Source organism: Mus caroli, chromosome 18 (genome assembly GCF_900094665.2).
Source record: "Mus caroli chromosome 18, CAROLI_EIJ_v1.1, whole genome shotgun sequence".
Classification (NCBI taxonomy): Eukaryota; Metazoa; Chordata; class Mammalia; order Rodentia; family Muridae; genus Mus; species Mus caroli.
Window position 1 is genome coordinate 75,383,344 of NC_034587.1, and position 11,720 is coordinate 75,395,063.

At 48.0% G+C, this 11,720-nt stretch overlaps 1 protein-coding gene across 2 annotated transcripts in view; it reads right to left on the reverse strand.

Moving 5' to 3' along the window:
• Setbp1 (SET binding protein 1) overlaps positions 1-8,730 on the reverse strand; it is a 352,035-nt gene extending 343,305 nt beyond the window's left edge. For both annotated transcript variants that reach the window (XM_021150811.2, XM_029472068.1), the window contains exon 1: positions 8,600-8,730. The gene's annotated coding sequence lies outside the window, so the exon portion shown is untranslated. The remainder of the gene's footprint in view (positions 1-8,599) is intronic.
• Positions 8,731-11,720: the final 2,990 nt, after the last annotated feature.

Here is an 11,720-nt window from a genome sequence, read left to right on the forward strand (position 1 = left end):
TGACCAGGAGAAGACTGTCTTCCTAGCAGCTGGGAACAAAGTCTCAAAGCCCACCGCCACAGTGACACACTTCTTCAAACAAGGCCACTCCTCCTAAAAGTGCCACTCCCTGGGCCAAGCATATTCTAACTATCACAATGCCCTACAAGCTCCAACAAGCATTCCTAAGCTACTGTGTTGGATCCTTCACATTCAACTGAAATCAGCTCTGTATCTCCCCAAGTCCCAAGGAACCCCAAGCATCCCCTTTCCACTAACAGACTGAATCGCTGGCACACAGAGATAACAATAAAATACTAAGAATAAAACTTTTTACACAATTCGCTTGCTACTTTTTTTTTCCTTCCAGGTACCCCCACAAAGTATTTAGAAGTTCCTGGTGTTAGAAACCATAGCCTATCAATTGCTTCTGTTCGCTTTCCTCCCTAAGCATTTATCAGGTTTGCTAACAGATAATCCAGAAAAACTCATGAGCCTTTCACAGTGCCTTAAGACAAAGGTTCATTTCCCTGATCCTACCCAAATCTAACAGTGTAGAAAAATGTGGCTTTGGGTTTCTTCTGACCCCACAGCACATACAAAGCAACCCCGTTGCTATTTTAAAAACAAAACAAACAAAACCAAATAATAAAAATAATAATAAAAACCCACAAACTTCCAGGGACAGAGCAGGCAAGCGCTGTGGGGATGGAGTGACAACCCAGAAATAGACAGGCTGCCCAAGCTTTCAAGATCCTAAGGAGATGCGTCATGAAATGATGCCCAGGCCCAAGCCGCATAAATGAGGCACCTTCAACAGAGATCCCAGATGCCTACAGGGCACAGGAGGCACAAGCCAAGTCCTCCACTGAGGATGACTTTGAACTTTTCAGAGTTGACTTTGTACCACCCCCTTTGTGTCAAATGAGTTATTTCACCAAAGAAGCCAAGGCATCAAAAGCAGCGCGGGGCCAATTTAACCCTTTGTTTCCTTCCACGTTCCTTTTTGTGGTGTTGCTTCATACTTCCCTTCCCTTCCCCATACCCCTCCCTCTTTCCCGCAAGCTTGTTCTTCTGCTCTAATTGGGGGAGATTCTGATTTAATTTACCCCAGGGCACCAACTTCCCCTTCTCTAACTCTTTCAACCACATCCAACACTGAGCTAAGTGCCTTAGTCCTCAAGGGGATTGCTTTGGACAGTCTTCACGATGTCATTAAGTGAGTTTGAGGAGCACTACGCTTTAAAGGAAAAGTTTTTAGGTCTCTTAGACACATCTAGCTCCAGAGTCCCAGAATTTCAGACGGGACTGCCTGTATCAGTCTTAACCTTTTCCCCGTCCTAGAGTAAAGCTAAGAATGGCAGTGAGACTTGATCCTTACCCATGTTAATGGGTGGCCAGCACAGCCTGAAGTCTACAATGCCAAAAACTGAAAATTCCCTTCGATGTTGTGGCTTTCTGCATCTCCTCTTTCCCTGTGTAGTCAGGCCTGCTCGGTTACTAATGAGCAGAGAAGCAGACCAGCTGAAGAGGATGGAATGGTTAAGTGGCAAGAGAATTGTGGGAAATGGATCTCACGACTGACAATTTCAGAGAACAACCAAGAGCTACAAGGGATAGAACGGTGAGGACAATCTAGTGGGCACTTAATAAGCATTTGATTACTGGATGGAAGAGTGGAGCCACTGCCTGGGAAGATACCCATGTGGTAAAATACTACTCATTACCTCTTGGGCATTGAGGGAGAAGCTAAGATTGGGTGATTTCCGACAGCCAAAACTATAAAAAGCTATTAGCATAACTAGTCATTACTCACTCCAAGAGGTCCTCCTATGTTGCTTCACTTTGCAACCATTTGGTATACTTTAAAAACTCTTCATCATCTAACTCTGCATAAATTGTGGGATGTATTCATGCTGCAGAAGTCAATCCTAAATAGGTACAGGGCTTTGAGGGGCAAGCTTGCACCTTTCCTCGGTAGGTCTATAGTTAGGGGAAGGCAGGGCAAGAAGCATCAAAGCAGCACGGCTGGATGCCAAGTGCACAACACAGACCTGAAGTCCTCTGGCAACTGGGAAGACTCAGCCAGAGCTGCTTGGGAGTAAGCAGTGTGTCCTCCCTGAGGAACAACAGTGGTACCAGCTCTTCTAACAGGTAGATGCTCTGGCTAACCAGTCCTGCCACCTTCCCGATTGGATCTGGCAATGGAGTGAGGGAAGGTGTTAAGTGGGGAGCACAGTGCTCAGTGTTATCAAGGAAACCAATCTGAAGTGGGTAGAAGCCCTGTGTCCTGCTATAAGTGGGGTTTACTGGGAAAACAAAACTGTATGCTGAACACTAAGGAAAAGCCTGCTAATCCAGGACAATGAGCACCAGGTGTGATGAGGGAGAAGGAGAAAAGGAACAGAGACGACTCCAGGAGCCAAGAGAATAAGAACATTCCAGACTCTAGAAAGATTCCTGGATCAGCTAGGAAAGAGAAACTTCTGCTATCAGCACTTTTCTTTAGAGAGATTAGAAATTCTGTCTTGGGTGGGACTTCTCAAGCCCATGGGACCCTGAGAGAGACCATCTCTTTACCCATTGGATCTCGTCCCTGCAGCTGGAATCCTTTGCTTTTTCTGTTAATTCTTTATTGCAAGAGAATCCAACTGGACTGGCGACCACGTGAGACTCTGAGTCAAACACAGCTTTGGCTCAATGTACATCTAATCATGTAACACGAACATGGTTGAGTTGAGCTCACCTGATCCATCAGTTGATATGTATGTACTGGTATGTTTGTTGAACTACTAGACACAAGAGCTTTGTGGTATTCCTTATAAAGTGGGTTGTGGCAATGATAATCCCAAAGTCAGTTTCCAAGAGGCAGCACAGAAAATCTCCAAGAGTTTAGGGACAGAAATTATCTGGCAAAATCGCCTAGAGTGATTTAACTCTTATAACCTCTAGGACACAAGGACAGAGACATCTTTATCCCTGCTTCCTTGGCTAGGGTACTGAGACCCAAAGAGGCTATGAAAGTTACAAGGTCATTTAGCCAGGAAGTAATGAGTACCAATCCAGAGCAGATCTTGCTATATCAGTTTTGATGCTGATCGTATTGACACAGCCCCAGGTCAACCTCTAACTTGTATCATTTCAGGCAAGCCTTATCTTCTGGGCAGGGATAAATATTTCTTTGGTTTCCTGTGCAAGAAGATCTGAGGGGGTGGATATGATACAAAGATATTTTTGAAATGAACAAGCTTCTATGCATGTGAAAGGAAACCTTTTTGGTGGAAGAAGTCATGTTAGGTCAAGATGATTTTCTGAACAAAGGTCCCAACCTTACCCTCTCTCTTGCCTCACTATTTGGGAAGGCTGGGCCCTTGCCCACCTGAGAGTCAACTCAGCAGCTCTGTTTGTGTCTTACATGGATGGGCTTTGTATCATAACCTACTATAGTCCACCACAGTTCTAGGAAGGGGATAGCTACTTTCTCCTAAGGTAGTGGTCAAGCCCTCAGGAGTCACATATCAAATAGCCTGCACATCAGGCATTTACATTACAATTTAAAACACTAACAAAGTTACAGTTATTAAATAGCAATGAAGTCATTGTATGGTCGGGGGTCACCACAGCAGGAAGGACTGTATTAAAGGGGTCGCAACATTAAGAAGGTTGAGAACCACTGTAAGCGAACCAGTGGGCTTCAGGACTGGTCATAGTCTTCACTTGACACTAGCATCACTGCACTGAGCAGTAAGGCCTCTAAACCAAAGACTGTTAAAAATACTTCCTTGGCCTTAGACAACATCCTTCAATAGGGTGGAAACTCCAAACAGGGATATATCAGGGAAGCTGCTCTGCCTGAATCTACGAAATGCATAACTGAAAAGTTGAACAAATCATCACATTTATTCCATCCTGACTTGATGTTGTCTAAAAAGAACACAGAAATTTATTAGGAGACGTAGATGAAAATGGAAGTGGAAACTTGCAATGAGAACGCAGGTAAGAATCAATTTCCTGGCTTCCTCGGCTTCCTTTTTAGTATTTACCAAGGATTAGGCTAGCCTTCACTAAGAGTACACAGAATATCACGGATGGTGGCACAGGCCTTCAATCGACAAATTTGGGAAGCAGAAGCAAGTGGGTGCCTATGAGTTCAAGACCAGCCTGGCCAACATAGTGAGTTCCAGGGCAGCTATGATTTCACTGTGATACCCCAGGTATTGTGAAAATAATAATAATAATAATAATAGCAACAACACAACAAAAGAAAAGTACTCAGAAAATAAGAGCTTTGTCCCAACACACACACACACACACACACATACACAGAGAGAGAGAGAGAGAGAGAGAGAGAGAGAGAGAGAGAGAGAGAGAGAGAAGAACACAACTTATATGGTGCTAGCACTCCGTACTCAATTCTGGAACAACCATTTAGGAAAAGCTTGGATGTAAATGCCCATCAAAGGTCCATGTATTAAAAGCTTGGCCTCTCAAGTAGCATTACTGTGGATTAGAAAGCTTAAGGGGTGGGACATAGTCTGAGGTCTTCAGTTCACTGGGGGGCACGGGCCCAGTTTTTCTGGGATCCCAGCCCCCTCTTTTAGTTATTCTTGTCCCACCATGTTTTGGTTGGGGGTTGGCTTTTGCCAGGATGCACAGCCTCACCAGAAGCCCAAAGCATCAACACCAACGGAGCCGGAACTGTCACTTCTTAAAATGTGTCCCTTCCTCACAGGAACCTGGCAAATGGGCAAAGTGGTTTTCAGTGAGGACTTTCCTTTGATACAACGTTGTGAGCATTCCAGATGTTTCCTTGCCCCATCCGTGTAAGATTCTTTCATACCACCCGTCTCTCAACAAACCCCATCACACCCAATATTAAGCTCCGTGATTCCTTACAGAAAGCTAATGTGTTAATGATAACGTACCCTGTTCTTCTGGCATGAGTAAAACTGAAACAACTTGAAATGCCATCAGAAAAAAAAAATTATTTCTCATCCCTGAGCATCATAGAAAACAGAATTTCATTGGCTGGGTCTGTCTTCAATAGCTTTCTGGTTTTAATTAAAGCTTCAAGTCTCTAAGGAAGAAACTGGCATTCTGGGAGGCTAAGGAAAGCCCAGCCAAGTTTTACTGTCTCCACAGGACCCCAGAAAGGATGCTGTACACATCTAAGTGTATTCTGCTATTCTCTTTGCAGGCACCGCAGACGCTTCCTGGCAGAGATTGTGGTGTGTCTGAAAACAAGGACCACTTTGCAAGAATGCCCCTCTCGTAGGTGCACAGTTTTGCTCCACAGAAGTATTGATCCGGGCCCCTAATGGAATTCGAACTTAAGATAACAGCAGAAAAAGAATGGGAAATCCAGAGGAGAGTGCTCACCTATTTATTTCTTCTTTAGCAATGTTCTTTCGCCTACCTCTCTCCATTGACCATTTTAGCTAAATTCTATAATAACCCAAAGCTCTCCTTTCCCCCCTCCTTCACAAGGATCAGGCTCCTTTTCAAAGTAGCCCCCAGTGAGGAAAGGCAGTTTGGGACCAGATGCCCTCCTGGCAGCAGGGGCTGTTGGCTTCCCTTGGGGATACCTCCAGGCTTCCCAAGGGACACCTAGCACTGAGCCTCAGGCAAGGCCTTCCTATGTAGCATTCTGATGTTAAGATGAAAAAGATCAGATTACAGCCTTGCGCTTGCCCTGCTCCTCATAAGCATTTAAGGCAGTTATTTCCTTCCCAGCTCCAAGTGGCCCCCTCCCTAAGCAACACCACTGCCTGGGATGCCCCTTTCTGTTCCCTTCCAGCCAGCCCTCCCCACTCCTCCACTTTGTTTATTCCACTGACACATCTATTTTTCCTGCTCAGAGAGACAAGTCCCTTTCCCTCCTGTGATCCCCACCTCCTCCCCCAGCTCAGCTCAGGTTACTAAAGTGGCAGCAGCTTGCACTGCCCTGCCCCAACTGCAGTTCAACTTCCTCAAACTGACTTCTCTCTCTCTCTCTCTCTCTCTCTCTCTCTCTCTCTCTCTCTCTCTCTCTCTCTTCTTTCTTTCTTTCTTTCTTTCTTTCTTTCTTTCTTTCTTTCTGTCTTTCTCTTTGTTTCAAAGAGGAAAAGGATTATGTGCCAAGCAACACCCTAAGTATCTAGCCTCAGTATTTTCTGGGACATTTCCTGGAGCTACATTTGCCCTCTTACTCTTTTCTGATTAGCCTGGAACAAACACACTCTTTTTTTTCTCTCTCTCTCTCTCTCTCTCTCTCTCTCTCTCTCTCTCTCTCTCTCTCTCTCTCTCTCTCTCTCTCTCTCAACATCCCTTTGCTGGTAGCCAGCAATGAGATGAAAACAACACATTGTACCTTCAATGTGACTCTGAAACCTGGAAATCCCACCCGGAGCAAAGAGATCAACCTCCTTCCAGGAGTTTAAGGGCAGTGGAAGAAAGTCACAGAAGTCAAGAGAAGAGGGAGGCAGGATGGTAAACTGGCTGCATCTTAAAGACTGTAAACTCTCTCCTCCCCCTGGCCAACTGGCACTGCCTTCTCTTGCCAGCCAGGCTGCATCTAACTGGGAAGAGTACAGGAAACTTTTGCCTGGGTGCCCAGGTCTGCAGATGTGGCCACAGAGCACTCTTGCACTCCAAGTCCCTCTTCACCCACAGCACAAGCAAGCAGGGTTTTCAAAACTCACTGAGTATGAATGAAACACGTGAGGTTTATCTGCAGGCAGGCCCTAGCAGAGCGTGAGGGATGAGCTCAAACTACCAAAGAGTTTTGGTGATAGTTCCTTTATGAAATCACTTTTAGAGCAAATCTTCAGGTGTGGGGGGGAGGGGCATTAAAAAAAAGGAAAATGGAAAGAAAAATTAAAGAAAGGGGAAAGGAAAGCAGTATTTTGGGGTTTTGGGTTTTTTTTTTTTTTTGAAAGTAAAAACAGTATTTCCATGAAGACCATGGACTCGAACCAAACTTCTACAGGAAAGGTGTGGATGTTTGTGTTCAGGAAGATGAGGGGCAGGGAAGGATCTGCAGATTCTTTATAATTCTAGAATCATTCCCTCTTAGTGGAGAATTTCTGAAGGAATAAGGACACTAAAGACACACACACACACACACCACGCTGCCCTGGTAGTGTCAGAAGTCAGCCATGAGATTAGCAGGAGAGTTAATTTGAAACGGAAACAAATCGGAAATCCCTCCTCAACAGTCCTTTCAGGCAGATACATACATGCTGAGAATCCCACAAAGACACATAAAGAATAAATGCAGCATCAGAGGGGAGTAGCTACTGGTCCCCACACTCCCAGCATCTCTAGCCTCATCCCCTACTTCCAACGGAACAACTTTCCTGATCTACAAGAAAATACTCTAGTCGAGTCCAATTTCAGAACTGTAGTAGCTGGTGCGGATCTAGGAGGGGGGAGAAGGGAGAGTGTGCGGAGTAGAAGACAGCATTTCGACAGTAACTTTTTTTTTCTTTAGGAGCAGCATGCTCTACTGATCGGAAATTGCAATTACCCAACAATGCTTCCATCACAGACACCAAATGCAGCGTCCCCGTTATCACCGTCTTGCTACAGATCTGCCCACTCCAATTTACCTGACTTGGATCCTCAGGAACTTCTCAGACAGTATTTTGGTCAAAGAGATAATGGTTCGAAAGACAAAAACAATAAATCCATACTGAAGGGCTTCCTTTCCGGAGTGATTTCCCACTGGAAACCACTGAAAGGGAAGCCTGCCGTTAATTCCCAAGCCCTCTGCTCCTGTACAAACGCACACAATGCGTGCTTTCAAAGGGGCATTCTATGCATTTAAGGGAATTCCTGCCTTTTCACAATCCCCAGCCCAGAGAGCACAAGAAAGAGACTCAAATCCACTGATTAAGGCTTTTGGTTTTTTCAGGTTTTTGGTTTTTGGTTTTTTTTTTTTCTTTTCTTTTCTTTTTAAGAGAAAAACTAACACACAGCCAAAACGCAAGCATACACCAACCTTCCTTGGCTGGACCACTTCTTTCTGTTCTTCTATTAACAACACGTTAGATTCTGATACATTTAACACCCCCCTCCCAATCCAACTAGGTTACAATGTAGCTCTCTAGCTCCACTTAACCTGCAAGTTACAAAGAGAGGAGAAAAAAAAAATATCCTGCCGCCTCCCCACCCCTTTCCCTACCCCCTCCCTTTCCCCAGTCCACTTCACCAAAGCCAAACCCGCCAGCCCAGGCAGCCGGCAGCAGGACCAAGGGAGTGTGCAGAAGGAGGGGGTGGGGAGGGGATCAGATTAGCCGAAACTCAATAAGCTCCCAACCCTCCAAGACCCATGCTACCACCATCACCGCCACCAACGGGCTACTCCAGTTAAGTCAGCACCACTGTCGACCCACCAGCCGGTGGAATCGCGCCCATCCCCGCGCAGCTTCGCGGGGACCTGCATCCCGCCCCCTTGGCCCGGTCCCCCCCCCCCACCACCACCCCCTCCAGCCCAGTGCAAAGTCAAAGCCCCGGCAAGGCGACGTGAACTTTTGCATGCATGGCACACACCGCCCCCGGGCCCGGGCGCGCTGGGCCCGCGGCACGGCGGGAGGCTAGACGCCCCGGCTCCCGCGCCAAGGTCGCCGCGCTCGCTCACCCATGTCCCGGCGGCTCCGGCTCCGCTGGCCCGGGCGCTCGCTCAGATTCCGCCTCCGGTCGCTCGTCCAAGCCCCCAAAGGTGCTGCTGCGGCAACTCCATAGCGACGAGCATCTGTCAAACGGCGACGCGCGGGGCGGGCCGCCCTCGCTCGGGGGGCGCCGGGGCCCCCGGGCGCGCAGGCGGCGGCGAGCGCCCCGGCCAGCCCCGCGCTTCCCGCCCGCCGCGGCCGCCTCCGCCGCGCCACCGATTTACGGAGAGAGATATCAAGGGGGAAAATGGCGTCTCCGGAGCCCGAGGAGTCCTGGAGTAATCACATTCACACACACGCCCGCACGCACACACACTCGCACACACTCGCACACAGGCGCGCGGCGAGCCCGGCTAATTTTAGCAGGAACCAAATATAATTCACATATATGTACATATACATAAATATGCATATGTACATATATATTATTTAGATTTCCCCCATCTCTCCGCTCAATGCTATTTTTTTCCCTTTTCTCCAAAAGATGGATTGGAGGGTTACAAAATGTTGCCCGGCTGGGCTCGCTGGAGGCGGCGCGCCGAGGGCTGGGGCGCTTTTGCTGAGCTGTGCAGTTCGGTCCCCGGCGCCCGCCGGCCCTGCCGCCGCTGGTCCGCCCGCGGTCGCTACTGCCGCCGCCGCCGCCGCCGCCTCTGCTCTATGGCCGCGCCCGCCCCGCGCCCCCTCCGCGTCCCCTCGCCGCCCGCCCGCGTCCCCGGCGAGCGCTGGAGTGGGGTCGGGCCCGTGTGCCTGCCTCCCGCGCCCTCTCCCGAGTCCCGGAGTCCTACTGAAAGGAAGGGGGAGGGCGTGCGCGGGGGAGGGGGAGGATTGAAGCGGCCGCGCGGCGGAGCCGATGGGGACTGCCACCCCGCGATCTCCCTCGGAGGGGGTGCGGGAGCCCACACTGCTCGCCCCGCGAGCCCGGGCCGCTCCCCAGCCGAAGCCCAGGGAGGCGCAGCAGGCGAGCGGCCGACGACCTCTCTCTCCCTCGACCGCCCCCCTGGGTGAATTTCGGTCAATTGGAGGGAGCGGGGCTCTTGCCGGAGGGGAAAGGAGAACAGTTCGGGGACGCGGATCGGGGACCCCTCGCCTCCCCCGAGCCCCTCCCGCTCCCCAGTGCCCTCGCGGCCCAGTAGCTCCAGCGAGTCGGAGTCTGCCGGGGAGACTGTGCGGCCGCGGGGACCGCCGCGGGCTGGGCGCCGGTTCCCGGGCTCAACACTGCCACTATCTGACACAACAGGAGCAGTGTTGGGGGGAGCTAGCTGCGTGCAGAGACGCGAGATGTGATAGGCTCTCCTAAATGGGTGCTCTTTTTTTTTTTTTTAACCTGGTAATTACATTTCACTTCCAGAGATTTATATTTTTTTGTTAAGCTACTTGTTTGCATTCAAATGTTCACGAACACTCCTCTTTCTTCAGTAGAACCGGACGGACCCTTGATGAAGGCAAGGATCAGACGGGAAGACAAACGCACATTGACATACAGTTAGTTCCCTTTACAGGGTGGCAGAAATGAACAAGATGAAAGCAACGTCTTCCTTTCTGACAAAAATACGGTGCTGTTTCAAATCTCTTTGAGAATTTGTATTTGAGTTGCAAGGGTCTTTCCAGGACAACTGAGCAATGAAACCCCCCCCAGGTTTATATCGATATCATATGACAAAATGAGGTGAACTTGATTCTGGGGGCACCTACAAAGGGTCTGTTTTAAACCTCCAGTAAAATAGGAGTTTTGACAGGGTTCCTGGCTCTCATGTTTTTTAAGAGTTTGGAGTCATTTGAACTGGGGACTGGAATGATGTGAGCAAGAGGGCTTCCTCCTCACCAACCCTCTCAGCTACTACCGTCCTGGGTTGGTTGCCTAGTATGAATTCTGCCACAGAACTCCGCTCTGGCTGTTCTCACCTGGAGTTTCCAAAGTGAATCAAAGAAGATTGAAGAATATGTGATGTCGCCATCTTCTGCTTCTCAGAGAACTGTTTTGTTTGGGCACGAGCTTTTTCCTTCCATAACTGTCACTCTAAGACAAAAGTGGGGGTGTCATTTCAACAGGTCTTTTATCATAGTTCATATTGGGACGTTATTATTAACGCCCCAATCAAGTGACCATTAATTAGAAGAAAAAAAAAGTAGGGTCAATGAGGTACTAAAGGAGACAAAACTAAGGCACAGAAGCAAGGTCAAAACCAAACATTCTTTGGATCAATTGGCTATGAGCTTTTGCTCCCAGACTTCTGAATCCTAGACCTAAGTCTGCGGGACAATAATAGCATCTAAGTCAGTGATAGCATCCAGTCGGTTTCCTATCCCTTCTCAAAGGAGAAGGCCTCTCAGAAATCAGAGTGGCTTCCCCACAGTATATGGCTGGCAGATGTCATAATCAGAAGGAAAAATAAGCATGTTTCTTGGTTTGTTTACAGGGTCTTCTATCCTTTGAAAGCAAATAAAAGAAACCTGTTCCTTATTCTAAAATCCACTACAATAGCTCATTAAGAATAAATAGAATGCAGAGATGGTGTTCACCTGGGAGAATACCTAGTGGACTCCCATCAGCACAATGTTAAGAAAACAGTAGACAATTCCAAGCCATTGAATTAAAGTCACGAATGGACCCTATCTCCCTTGTCTTCACACTTACTGTTTCTTCCTTTAATGGCCCATCTTCAGTTATTATAAGAGAGAATCGAAGAAGGCAGGAAGAGATATTCTTCCTCATTGTCTTATCTATGTAGAGATACTTGCAGGTTCTCTTCACACATATTTTAATTTATGCTGGTGTATCACGTTATGAATATAATGCTATTCAAATGGAATAACAGAGGAGTCATTGAAACAGAACCACTTTCCTGGGTTGTCTAGCTCTTGTACACAGAGAACATTCTCCTGATACTAGCTGGGTGTCCTGACACCTTCCTTCATCTTCTACCATCATAGGTGACATTCGAGTAGCCTCAGCACCAAAGCCTAGGAGAGCAAGTCGGCTGAAAAGCAGTTAGCGCACACACAGTGCTGTACAGAATGGAGAAAGGGTAATCCAAGCACCAGATGAGAACATGCATGGCACGCACCTTTTACACTTGCATATCTTACTGA